Here is a 12,658-nt window from a genome sequence, read left to right on the forward strand (position 1 = left end):
AAACAATCGTTGAATGGTCGAAAAGCTTCATTCACCGCAAGTCTGTTCGTAATATCTAGGATGAGATCTTCTTCATTGCACTCCTGATTCGGAACCGTCGTAGTATGTGCTTTAGACAATAACTGCCGGGCAAACATTAGTTCATAGAATTCTATGAATTCTCATAATTATTATTACATAGAAAATTTTAACATATTTGAACAAAAAATGTCTTATTGAATTCAATTATACAATGTTTATTGCTTCAATCGGCAAAATTAATGGTACGAATATTTTTTGCATTCAAACAATAATTAACTTTTAATCTCAATAAACATTTCCAGTTCGAATAATGTTGCAATCATTTCAATAATATAATTTTTGGAAAAGAGAACGATATTTGTTACTGAAATGATTTTATTGAATTCAATAAATAAATGTATTTTCTTTCTAGCTATATTTTTTCACTGAATTAAATCCATATAATTATTTAAAAAAAAATACTTTATTGCATGATTGCAAAAAAATGTAACGTAACTATAATAACAACTACCGGTGTGAAAACAGATTATTATTTTGGCAACCTATTTACCAACGACCGGTGCGAAAACGGGTGTCTAAATATATTATTATCGTTTAGCGTAATCAAAATACACACGCATTTGCTTACGCACCGGTGCTGATAGTCTTATGTAAAGGCTCGCACAGAATGAAGCCAAATCTACCAATCGAACATGTCACCGGCTACCAATCGTGCAAAGTACACAAACATACTTCTTTACCTATGCCCTCATGCGTGCTCGGAAGGGGAGTATTGTTATTGGCAGGAAAAATATTACAATGATAGGAGTGAAAAACTATAGGTTTATATTTTTACCACAGAGAACAGACATCCATGATCAAACAAAAATATTTAAAAACCTATTTTAATCCACCTAGCGGTGCAATTGTGCCTTTCTCAATCATGAACACGTGAATGTTTGCGTTGTTTATATTCATTAAAAGCTTTCAAATGAATATATTACATTTTATTATTATACATGACATGACAAATATACAAGAAAAAATCACTATTCGAGTTCTAAAATTTTGTAAAAGAAAAAACAGCTACATTAATATTAAATTGAAAAAAGGTGCGAAATCGGCAGTCCCAAAAAGTCGATCTTCATAAAAAAAAATTTCGAGATAACATAAAATCTCGACGTTTCATGCATTTTAAAGATGTTTGGCATCAAAAACGAATTTGATTTCTGAAATTTCATGGGGTCCTTTGAAAAAAAATTTAGTTCCGGCTTATATGGGAATTTCATATGTGACCGGATGGATTAGTCTATATTTCCGGACGCATCCAAGCGATCCGTACGAAATTTTATAGACATCTGTGGGGATACTATAGCTATCATTTGGGACAGTGTTTGTGAAAATCGGCCCAACCATTTCCGGGAAACTGATGTGAGTACGTCAATTTTGAAAGATGGCCGCTTTTCCCGGGCACTTCCGGAACCGTCTATGGTGGTCAATGTATTCAACGAAAGTTTGGTTGGCCTAGAACAGCAAATTTAAGTTGTTTGAGAGACATTTTAGCGAAATTTTTACCTTTTTTGCTTTCATCGGAGTATCGATTTGAATCGCAATTTGCTATGTGATCGCACGCCACAACCTGTAACTCCGGAACCGGAGGTCAGATCGGGATGAAATTAAATAACCATTTACGAAGGCGCAACACCTTTCATTTGAGACTAAGTTTGGTTGAATCGGTCCAGCCATCTCCGGGAAACCGATGTGACTGTTATTCTGAATTTGGATACTTCCGCCGGGGCTTCCAGAACCGATGATGGTGGCCAATGGGGCCAAAAAGACTTTGAATGGATGTTATTGACCTAATACTACAAATCGAAGCAGTTGTGGTCATATTTTGGAAAAATTTTCACCTTTATACATTCATTGCAGAATTTATTAAAATCGACATTTTCTGCGTGATCGTGCTCACCACCCTGTAATTCCGGAACCGGAAGTCGGATCCATCAGAAATTCAATAGCAGCCTATGGGAACGTTGTATCTTTCATTTGAGACTAAGTTTGTCAAAATCGGTTCAGCCAGCTCTGAGAAAAATGAGTGACATTTTTGGTCACATACACACACAGACGCACATACACACATACATACATACACACATACATACACACGCTCAGACATTTGCCGAACTCGACGAACTGAATCGAATGGTATATGCCACTCGGCCCTCCGGGCCTCCGTTAAAAAGTCGGTTTTCAGAGCAATTGCAATACCTTTCTATTGAGAAAGGCAAAAATTTTACCTTTTTACATTCATCGCAGAATTCGTTAGAATCAAGATTTGCTGCGTGATCGTACGTATCACCCTGTAATTCAGGAACCAGAACTCGGATCCACACAAAATTCAACAGCAGCTGATGGACCTTCCATTTAAAATCAAGTTTGTCAAAATCGGTTCAGAAAATTCCGAGAAACCGATGTGGACAAATCAACAAATTTTGTTTTGTAACCATACTCTTCAACTCGTAATCCGGAACAAGATGTCGGTTGAAAATGAAATTCAATAGCAACCTATGAGAATAGTATACCTTTCATTTGAATCTTAGTTTCTAAAAATCGGTTCAACCATCTCCGAGAAACCGATGTGGACATTTTGTTAACAAATCCGCACATACACACACATACATACATACATACATACATACATACATACATACATACATACATACATACATACATACATACATACATACATACATACATACATACATGCACACATACATACGCACATACAAACACACATACATACACACAGATATTTTGCGATCTCGGCGAACTGAGTCGAATGTTATATGAGACTCGGCCCTCCGGGCTTCGGTTAGGAAGTCGGTTTTTGGAGCAATTGCATAACCTTTCTATATGAGAAAGGCAAAAGAATAGTATTTAATTACCTTAATCAGCATGAGTTCAATGTTATCTTCATGTAATTATATTTTGAAATGTTGGTGGAATGGGTTTGAAAGTGGAGGGAATGGGGGGTTAGTAGAGTGAGAGTAGAGGATGCGTCAGAAATCCTTCATCTTATTTCGGTATACGGAGTGGATGAAGGAAATGCGGGCGTGAGGGTGGTCCAAGGGGAGGGGAGTGATGAAGGAGGGAGGTGTAAGGGCAAGGCGGGGGTAGGAGGGGTGGCGACGTAATACTCAACTGCATATTTTGCCTTCCATTTGAGACTTGGTTTGAGAAAATCGGTTCAGTCATCACCGAAGAACCGATGTGACTTTAATTGTGGAATATGCCCGGAATTCCGGACTTCCGGAATCGTCGATAGTGGACAATATATTCAAAGAATGTTTGATTGGCAATCAGTGATCTAAATCTGCGATTAGAAGTAATTTGGTGACCATTTCAATAGTTTTTAGCCTCTGAGGTATTACGATTGTACCGATTTATATGGGAAATTCCAGTGTATCCTTACTAACACCCCTGTAACTCCGGAAGCAAGAGTCAGAACAGAATGAAATTCAGCAGCAGTCAATGGCATTACTGTATCTTTCATTTGAAATCAAGTTTGTAAAAATCGGTAGAGAATTCGTTGGGGAATGGGTGTGATATTAGCTTAGGAACTTGGCGGGTTCCCCGGGGGCGTCATGAACCGTCATAAGTGGCCAATGTGGTCAAAGCTGCTTTGATTGATCATTAGTGATCCAGACCCGCAAACTAGAGTAATGTTACATCAATTTTAATATGTTTTACATCATTTGAACATCATGGTGGTACCAGATTATATGGGAATTTGCTGTGTGACCGCACTCTTCAACCCGTAACTCCGGAACCGGAAGTCGGATCAACTAAAAATTCAATAGCAGCTTATGGGAGCGTTATACCTTTCAGATGAAACTAAGTTTGCGAAAATCGGTTCAGCCATCTCTGAGAAAATTGTGAGTTTAAATGACACACACACACACATACACACACACATACACACACACACATACACACACACATACATACACACACACACACAGACATTTGCCGATCTCGACGAACTGAATCGAATGGTGTATGACACTCGGCCCTCCGGGCCTCGGTTAAAAAGTCGATTTTTACAGTGATTGCATAGCCTTTCTTTATATGAGAAAGGCAAAAACGTGTGTAAACATTTGAATTAATATACGATAAACACTAGCGCCGCCACACCAATCTATCCCAACTATCCGTCGAATCCATTCCGGAACCGGTTCGAAATCCTGAATGGATTCAGTATGGAATCTTGCTCAAAGAAATCAACCGATTCCGACTCTATCGGTTGATGCATTTGAGCTGGAATTCATTCTGGACGTCCGAACCGGTTCCGGACTAGTTTGACTGGGTAAAGGAATAACCCAGTTTGACTGGGTAGACGAATAACCGCTGTCAATTCTGTCGAACTCAGCCACAAATAAAACATGACGACAGGAGCGCACCTGGTTTGGATATACCAACTACCTTCAAAACCGTTAGAGATTTTACACAAATTGAATGCTGAAGATGGACGTTTTTTCTCTGTGTATTTACCTTTTCTCATTTCTTATATTGCTTCCAACAATCAGCAAGTTAACAAGAACGTGATGAATGCATATTTTAATTGATTCACCGAACCTCTACAGTGCCATTGAACGACTAGGCTTATTTTCCCTTTTTTGTATAGTTGATAAATTCACAAGCGGAACGTTACAAAATGCTTTATTATCTAATTGCGAATATTATGACATTCTTCTTCAAAGATATTTATGGTAAGTGATTTTATGAGTGTTGCCAGGTTTGATGAAACGTTTTCATTACAAGTGACGAGACTCGTGACGTCTCGAAATATTCTCTTCTCATGCGCGATAAAAAACAAATAAACAACTTCTGTTACATACGATAGTGCTTCCCTACTAAAATCTTTAAGCATAATATACTTTGTAAATTGTTTTAAAATGGGGTCGTACTAATACATGGTGTAAAGCATGCTTCACAAACAGTATAGTTTTTCGGGACATTCTTAAGAATGTATCCTGCAATATGGTACACTAGATTACGTTCTGAGTTATCGAATACGCTATCGTCAGAAATCTTCAGAATACTCCAACTCCACAAGATCTACCTGAAAAAAGGAAGACATTTTAGACCAAGACTATATTTAGTACCACATGGTTTACTTTTTCTTCCATCTATTCATTATACTCTTTTTGATCTGATCTGATTTGTTTAATTTCCGGATGCCTTCGGTTAAGTTCATTAACCATTTTATATCGTCCAACTTACAAGATTTCAGATATGAACTATGATAAAGAAAGAAACTTCAAGTTATCTTTAAATTGAAGGGCAGTTGGACGTTATTCAAGCAGTATTCTTGCAATAAATTTACACTAAAATTTCAAGTAACAATTAATTTCATTTTCCGACAAACAATGATTCAGTAAATTAGCATTAAATGTGAAATGCGTGGAACACAATCATTTGTTAAATAACATTAAAAAAATAAAAATCAACTCATAGCCAATCCTAGTTACTGTAAAAGTCTTGTTTTGGTATTATAGTACAACATTGGACTTCACTGCAAATGGTTATTATTTTTCTGTCGCAGTGACATGGTTTTGTTACTGTTCTATTCGAGTGTCAAGTTCATCCGAAAAAAAATCCGCTTAAAAAACCTGAGTCCTGCGTTGACTCGAATTCTTTGAATAAATTTAAACACGTTATTAATTGATTAAATAGCATTCAATAAATCAGGTAAAATAATGTTTGAAATGGTTTTCGCTGGGATGTTCCGTTTGCCACGATAAAGTTGCTTAATTTTTCAGTCAGTATGAATTTATTTTGTGATTTGATCCTAAGACAAGACGTGACAATCGGCTTCTTATTTTTCATTCGACATTCTTCTTTTCGCAGATTTCCACCCTGCCGAAATCTTCCGAACAGTGTTGCTATTTTTTTTTACAATGAAAACGGATTCCTGTTAATTTATTTTATGCCTGCAATATTTTGTATCTTGAATCCATTACCCGGATAGAATTTTACAATACCATTTACCCTACAAACAATCATAAAACAATAAATATTTTAGTTATTATTGTTTCAATATTGTTCGATGCCAAGTTCTCACAGTAGATTTACAATAAAATTTCATGTAACAATAAACTTCACTGTCCAGCAAAAAACTGATACAGTGCATGCACATTAAATTTTACTGTTTTCGAGAAAAAAAATGTATGGAGAAAAATTAATTTTTTTAATCGTGTTAGGATACATAACCACCTCCCCCCTCTTTTTCACTGTAAAAGTCTATTTTACATTGGAATTTACTGTAAAAACGTTAAAGTTTATTATTTTTGTATTGTAGCATAACACTAAAACTTACTGTAAATTATTGTAAAATTACTGTACTGTCACAGTGAAAATCATAGTTTTGTTACTGTACATTTCTATTCTGGTATATTAATAAAGGGCACCGTTTTTCCATGTCATGGGTGTTTAGTAACCAAGTAACTTGACCAAGTAGCTTTGCGGCAGCGTTGCGTATTAATCACGGTGAGCAAAGCGAGGTTACAACTCTGTTCATAAGGTCGCACTTAACCGTTATGTGTACGACAGCGAACTACTTTGCAGATTTTAATTCATGAAATTCCAGTACTCTTTCCCAAACGCGAAATTGCAACTTAGTGACATCTTAGAATAATACCAAGCATTGCTTTTGTGGGAAAAAAATGATCCGATGATCGGGGGCTTTTGGATTTTTTTTAACCCGTAACAGCCCGGCAGGGTACCCAAGTACCCCCAAAACCGAAATACTCATAGCTATGGCATTTTTTCTCCAATATAGACACATTTGGATGGTTTGAATTCCAGAACTCAACCACTTTTAGAATCTGTAAAAATGCATCTGGTTCACGGTTATTCGGATTTCTGGAGGTAAGTTCCAATACTGGGATATAAAATGTATAATAATACATGTGACCGCAATGCACTTTCCGGAGCAGGTACCCGCAAGGCAGTGAGTGACCGTTCCTAGGTCAAATCGTCATATGATCCCACAACGATAAGATTCCCCCGTAATAATTCCAAATTGTTTCTCAGTACTGGAATATCCTTCCGGAAATCTGGATTGGCGGGATTAACCAAATATATTCGTCGTGTTCAATTTCACTGTTTCTAAAAGTGGATGATTTCCTGAGTTCAAAACATCCAAAAGTGTCCTAAATCGTTTAAAAATTGACAAAGCTACAAACTTTTGAATTTGCGGGTACCCGGGTCGGCCTGTTTTCTTTTTGATGGACACAAAACGGATAAACTGTGGGCTATCGTCACCTTCAGTAGTGAAATTGGAAGCCTCCGACCAGATAGGAGTTTTGTGCAGCTGTAACAAGCCGTCTGGAAACACAGCTTTTGCGTACAGATCGGATCAATTAAGTCATGCTACGAAAAAAGATGGGTTGGTAATGTATATGACATAACAGGGGTGTCGTGACCATACTTCGAAGTTATTTCAAATCTTGCAAAGCATAAATTGACATAATTTCAATGATTGTTCCTATATGAATGAAATGACAAATTTTCAGGGCAATTTATAGAACAATTTTATATCTTTAGTTATCATATATTAACTGTCATCTCTTCGAAACAACTTAACCCTCTGCTGATTTTATATTGTTACTTCCACTAAAACCACTTCAGAATACTCCCACCTGTCATACATGTACATTGTCTGCTTGTTGAAATCATTATATGAAATTATTGACCTGTATTCAACGCGGAGAACTCGGTAATAAAATTGTTTTACTGAATATACTAACGAATGGGATCCCCAGGAAAATTTCGCTGAGCCCGGTGAATCGAACTTAATGCGTAAAATTTAGCCGTTTGAAAGAGATACAAACAGAATTTTAAGAATACGATCATCGCAGTTATGTCCCGGACATTACCCGCCCCTAGTTTTTCGCTAAGCGTATTCATTTCTGTACGAAAAAGATTCCGATGGTTGTTTCGAGAGATTTTAACATTGATATTTCAAAGCAAGAAAATTGTTCATTTCATGAATGAATGTCTCAACGAGCTTAGAATCCAGCGCATCCCCTATCAACGCAGACGCCAACAACAAAGGTTCTTTTCTAAGAGAAGAGACGACAATTGGCTTCTTGCTCTTCTTAATTTTCCCGACTAGGCCCGACAGTAAATCCAAAGACAACAAGCGTTCATCGTTGCCAGATTCCTTTTGTATGCTTTTCGCAATTGCTGAAAATAATTGTAACTCGAAAATCGCACCTCAACCACCAATTTACAATGCATAAGCTGCATTTAAAAAAATAATTTAATTTTTATTCGTGTCTCTCTTAACAGTAGACGTAACTATATCGTCATTCAGGTCTTTTATTCAATTTGCACGAAATGTTGATGTGTATGAAAAATAGCCAGAATAGATTCAGCAGCACTGTTTTCCATCCCGATTGTAAATATAATGAACGCTCATGACTGGCAAAATGACCAATCAGAAGCTGGTTCAATATTGAGGTTAGGACTGGATTGTGATCTCTTCTCTTAGGTTCTTTTCAGAACCACCATAATTATTATAAAGAATAACTTGAAACATTCCCACATATTTCATTGAGTATCATTCGATTCGAATTACAAGTCAAACGAGTAGTCACGACACTCCGGTCATGTCCTAGACATTACCCACCCATCTTTTATTTTATGATTCACTGGTAAAAGTACAGAATTAACAAGCGCAAACTTAGTACTAGTTAATAATAAAAACTTTCTAATTAAATTCTTTTTCCATTTTGCATTCGTCCTAATAAGGACGGTTTGTAGATAACTATGTTGATACAAGACGAGAATCTTTTGAAACAATTCAAATCTTGCCGACGATTGCTTTTACTGCGTACATACATCTTTCCCCTTTCGCAGCTCACTCCGAATGAGTACGCTTCGCATCAAGGCGTTCCTATTTATTGACTTTACAATGCAGATGGAAGGCCATCCTTTTGTTCGACAAATGAAAATATTTTCATCATTCGTTTTGGTGTAGCTTTCGCTTAGTGGCAGAGTTGCGACATTCACTGATTTTCTTGGAAGGATTTGCAAAAACCTTCGGGTTTGTAGATTAGAAAAACATTTTATTATGATTCACTGGTACAAGTACAGAATTAACAAGCGCAAACTTAGTACTAGTTAATAAAAGAAACTTTCTAATAAAATTCTTTTTCCACTTTGCATTCGTCCTGATAAGAACGGTTTGTAGATAACTATGTTGATACAAGACGAGAATCTTTTGAAACAATTCAAACCTTGCCGACGATTGTTTTTACTGCGTATATACATCTTTCCCCTTTCGCAGCGCACACCGAATGAGTACTCTTTGCAACCTTCGATATTTTGGTGGCAATTTTGGTGGAAGTTACTACCGCCTTTTCAGTGACTGCGTTTCTTAGCCTTTGGCTTTTTGGCCTTCTCACCGCCACCAACGTTTTTTTTCTCTCCGGTGGTAGCCGATTTGATTGGTCGTCCGATGCAGCTTCTCACGACCATGCACGTCTGTTATGCACTGCGTCTTACCCACGTCTTGCTTTGAGAAAAGCTGCGACACCCCTATTTATAGGTTTTATCATTAATGTTGATACTCATTTAAAGTAGTTTTTGAACTATTTAAACAAATTTTATATGGCAAACAACATATCGCTAGCAAGCGTTGAACGTTTTCCTTCCGATTTATGAAACAAGATTGGCAATCCGTTTAGTAGAAGAAAACTTATTAAGGTTCAAAATGTACGTAACGCTTTCGGTAATATGCACTACTATCGCTTTCTCGCTCGTTCTCGTGACGTGCATGAGCCTTTCCTTTCCGTCCGGCTTATAATGGCTTAACCAAAACTAATATGCCGGCTTTCCCCCACCAACTGCTCCCGCCAAGCAACCCAATACGAATAATCATAGGAACAAACATGTAGTGGACACACACACACACACACACACATATATATATATATATATATATATATATATATATATATATATATATATATATATATATATATATATATATATATATATATATATATATATATATATATATATATATATATATATATATATATATATATATATATATATATATATATATATATATATATATATATATATATAAACTTTTCATTATTTTATTGTTCATTTGCTGCACCATTTTGACGGCTCTGTGCGGGATGGGCTGAAAATTTTCACTTTTCCGAGTCGTTTTCGAAAGATTTTTCAAAACACTTTTTTCCGTTGATAATGAATGTCCTACGTATTCCAAAATTTAATACAACATTGGTACAAATATTTTCGACAAAATGCCGAAGAAATTGATTAAATCCATTCAGTACAACAAAAGATATAAGCGTTCAAAATCTTACATCATTTTTCTTCCGAAATTTTAAAAGGGGCCCCTATATTGAAAGGTAAGTCGTTAGTCACGACAAAAGTGCTATTGGAAATTTGGAACTGTAAGTCGCTTGGCTTCCAGGGGATCGACCGAATTTTGCACGAAGGGCTGTAAACTCGTAACTTCGGGGTCATAGCATTGCTCAGCAGGACAGAAGGTTTGAAAAAGCGAGCATCGAGCAGCCACATTCAACCAGAGCGGCGGCACAACAACAAGCTGGGTTTTATAGTGCTCAAGTAACAGTAAGAGAATGTAGTGACACTAAAAAGCCCGTTTCTTCAACTACCGTATCTTCAACGTTCACTGCTCACACAAAGCGAGACCAGCGAAAGACAAAGATGCATTTTAGGCGGATCTGGAACGTTTCTATGACAGCTGCTCACGATGGGATGTTAAGCTGATTTACGGCGACATAAACGGCCACATAGGTCAGCAGGTACAAATCGGTGAACGAACCGGACAGTCTACACTCCGTTACAAACGACAACGGCCTTCTTCTCAATCACAGAAACGTTAGTGCAACGCTCGTGAGCATGGACACCGAGGCTCAACATCTGGCAGCTACGATGGTGCTGCAGAAATACGTGCAGAAGCTGGAGACGGCACTACCAACGGAAGAATAGGTCGATGTGACTACTCTTGATGGCTGGAGTAACTTATGAAGCACCACAGGTAGCACTACTGAGATAAAGAGAAGATAACGGCAAAGGCGAGAATGATGCAGCACCATACGAGGGTGAATGAGAAACGATACAAACAAGCACGGATCAGAAAAAAAAACTCAGTATTCGGACGAAAAATACGGTAGATCCAGATAACGTGGCGATAGAGCTATAAGACGATAATAAGACAAGGAATATGGCGAATCGTTCTTGCGAGGACTATGTGTCACGGGAGATATGTTTTAAATGATCGATAGGTGGAAACAGTTTTATGACAAACAACTAAATGGCGAATAAGTAGACGATGATAGTGGATGCGCGCAGCTTACGGCAGATTCCCAATACCGAATCTAATTGAGTATCAGAAGGAAATCATATGGTTGAAGAATAATGAAGAAAAATCAAATGAAATCAAATCTTAAGTTGATAGAAGATTAAATAACGTACTGCAATGACTTACAATTGAAAATAGCGAAAATTGTTGCAAACTTAACGCTCGTTTTCATAGTTGCATAGCAACAAAAAAGGGACGAATATTTGACCATAGGCAGTAAAGCAGGCCACCTCTTTAAAATTGCAGCAAAGACCATGAAGAAAGTTAGCACGTTTATCAGCGGTGGTGTTTCTTGAAACGGTGGAACCTCTCAAATTTCTTTGTCTCAGCGCTTCCTGTAGCTGTTATATTCGACCGTTCATAACAAATGTTTTTAACAAATAAATCTCGTTCGACTACAGTTTTTAGGAGCAGTAACAGATATCTCACGATGGGGATCGTCAGAGTCATACTCTTCCCAAACCAAGAGAGCACAACGATTTGTCGTGGTGAGACATTGCTTTCTCCAGTATTTCTGTAAAAAAGTGCTTAGAGCGGCATTGATTGGATTTTGATTCTCTGCGTACTCGCCACTCGCTATTGTATTACTAAAATGGCCTATTTGCCTTTATTTAGTGCAAAACATAACGCGCGGTACGAACCTTGTGAAGAACAAATCCAACACAGCAATACTGCTACTGTGCGATTTCCATTCAAAATCTTCACTCACTGGAGAAAACGGTCCTTGAAACAACCAACCGCTTCACCACACGCAATCGAAACAGTAACAACACCGTCGATCTCAATTATGTAAACCGACATTTAGATGCTGTCAGTCCGTCATAATGTCTCTTTAAAAAATGTTCCGGCCCTCGGCATCAAGCACCTAACCTCGAAAAACAAATCTGCAGTGAAGTTATTTTTTACATGTCTTCAAACATTAGTGATCTGTTGGTACTCAATATTGATGGTTTCGATTTTCCGTGTCACTTTCCAAGGATTTTCTAAAAAATAGTTTTCGTGCTTTTTTCGTGCTCTTTTATAAATGTCTTCATATTTCGATATATTGATTTACTTTATAAACTAAATGCAGATAAATCAGAAAGTAAGTCATGATAAGTGTGCGATTTTCAATTACACACTCAATTATTGTTCGAAAGTCGAACAAAAAAGGAAAGTCAAAGTGGTGTTCAGGGCACAACACTGAGACTCCGCCAAGGGTATCAGAAGATCACGTTGTGGCTC

The 12,658-nt window shown here is 37.2% G+C and overlaps 1 protein-coding gene and 1 long non-coding RNA gene across 2 annotated transcripts in view; one reads left to right on the plus strand and one right to left on the minus strand.

Annotated features, from left to right (window-relative positions):
* The window catches only part of LOC131682967 (uncharacterized), a 646,631-nt gene that overhangs the window by 237,264 nt on the left and 396,709 nt on the right, over positions 1-12,658 (plus strand). The window lies entirely within an intron of this gene.
* Positions 4,703-5,939, minus strand: LOC131682968 (uncharacterized). The gene is made up of 2 exons (XR_009304288.1): positions 5,178-5,939; positions 4,703-5,122 (listed from the first exon to the last, which is right to left on the minus strand). It is a non-coding gene; the product is annotated as an uncharacterized LOC131682968 (long non-coding RNA).

This window comes from Topomyia yanbarensis, chromosome 2 (genome assembly GCF_030247195.1).
Source record: "Topomyia yanbarensis strain Yona2022 chromosome 2, ASM3024719v1, whole genome shotgun sequence".
NCBI lineage: Eukaryota > Metazoa > Arthropoda > Insecta > Diptera > Culicidae > Topomyia > Topomyia yanbarensis.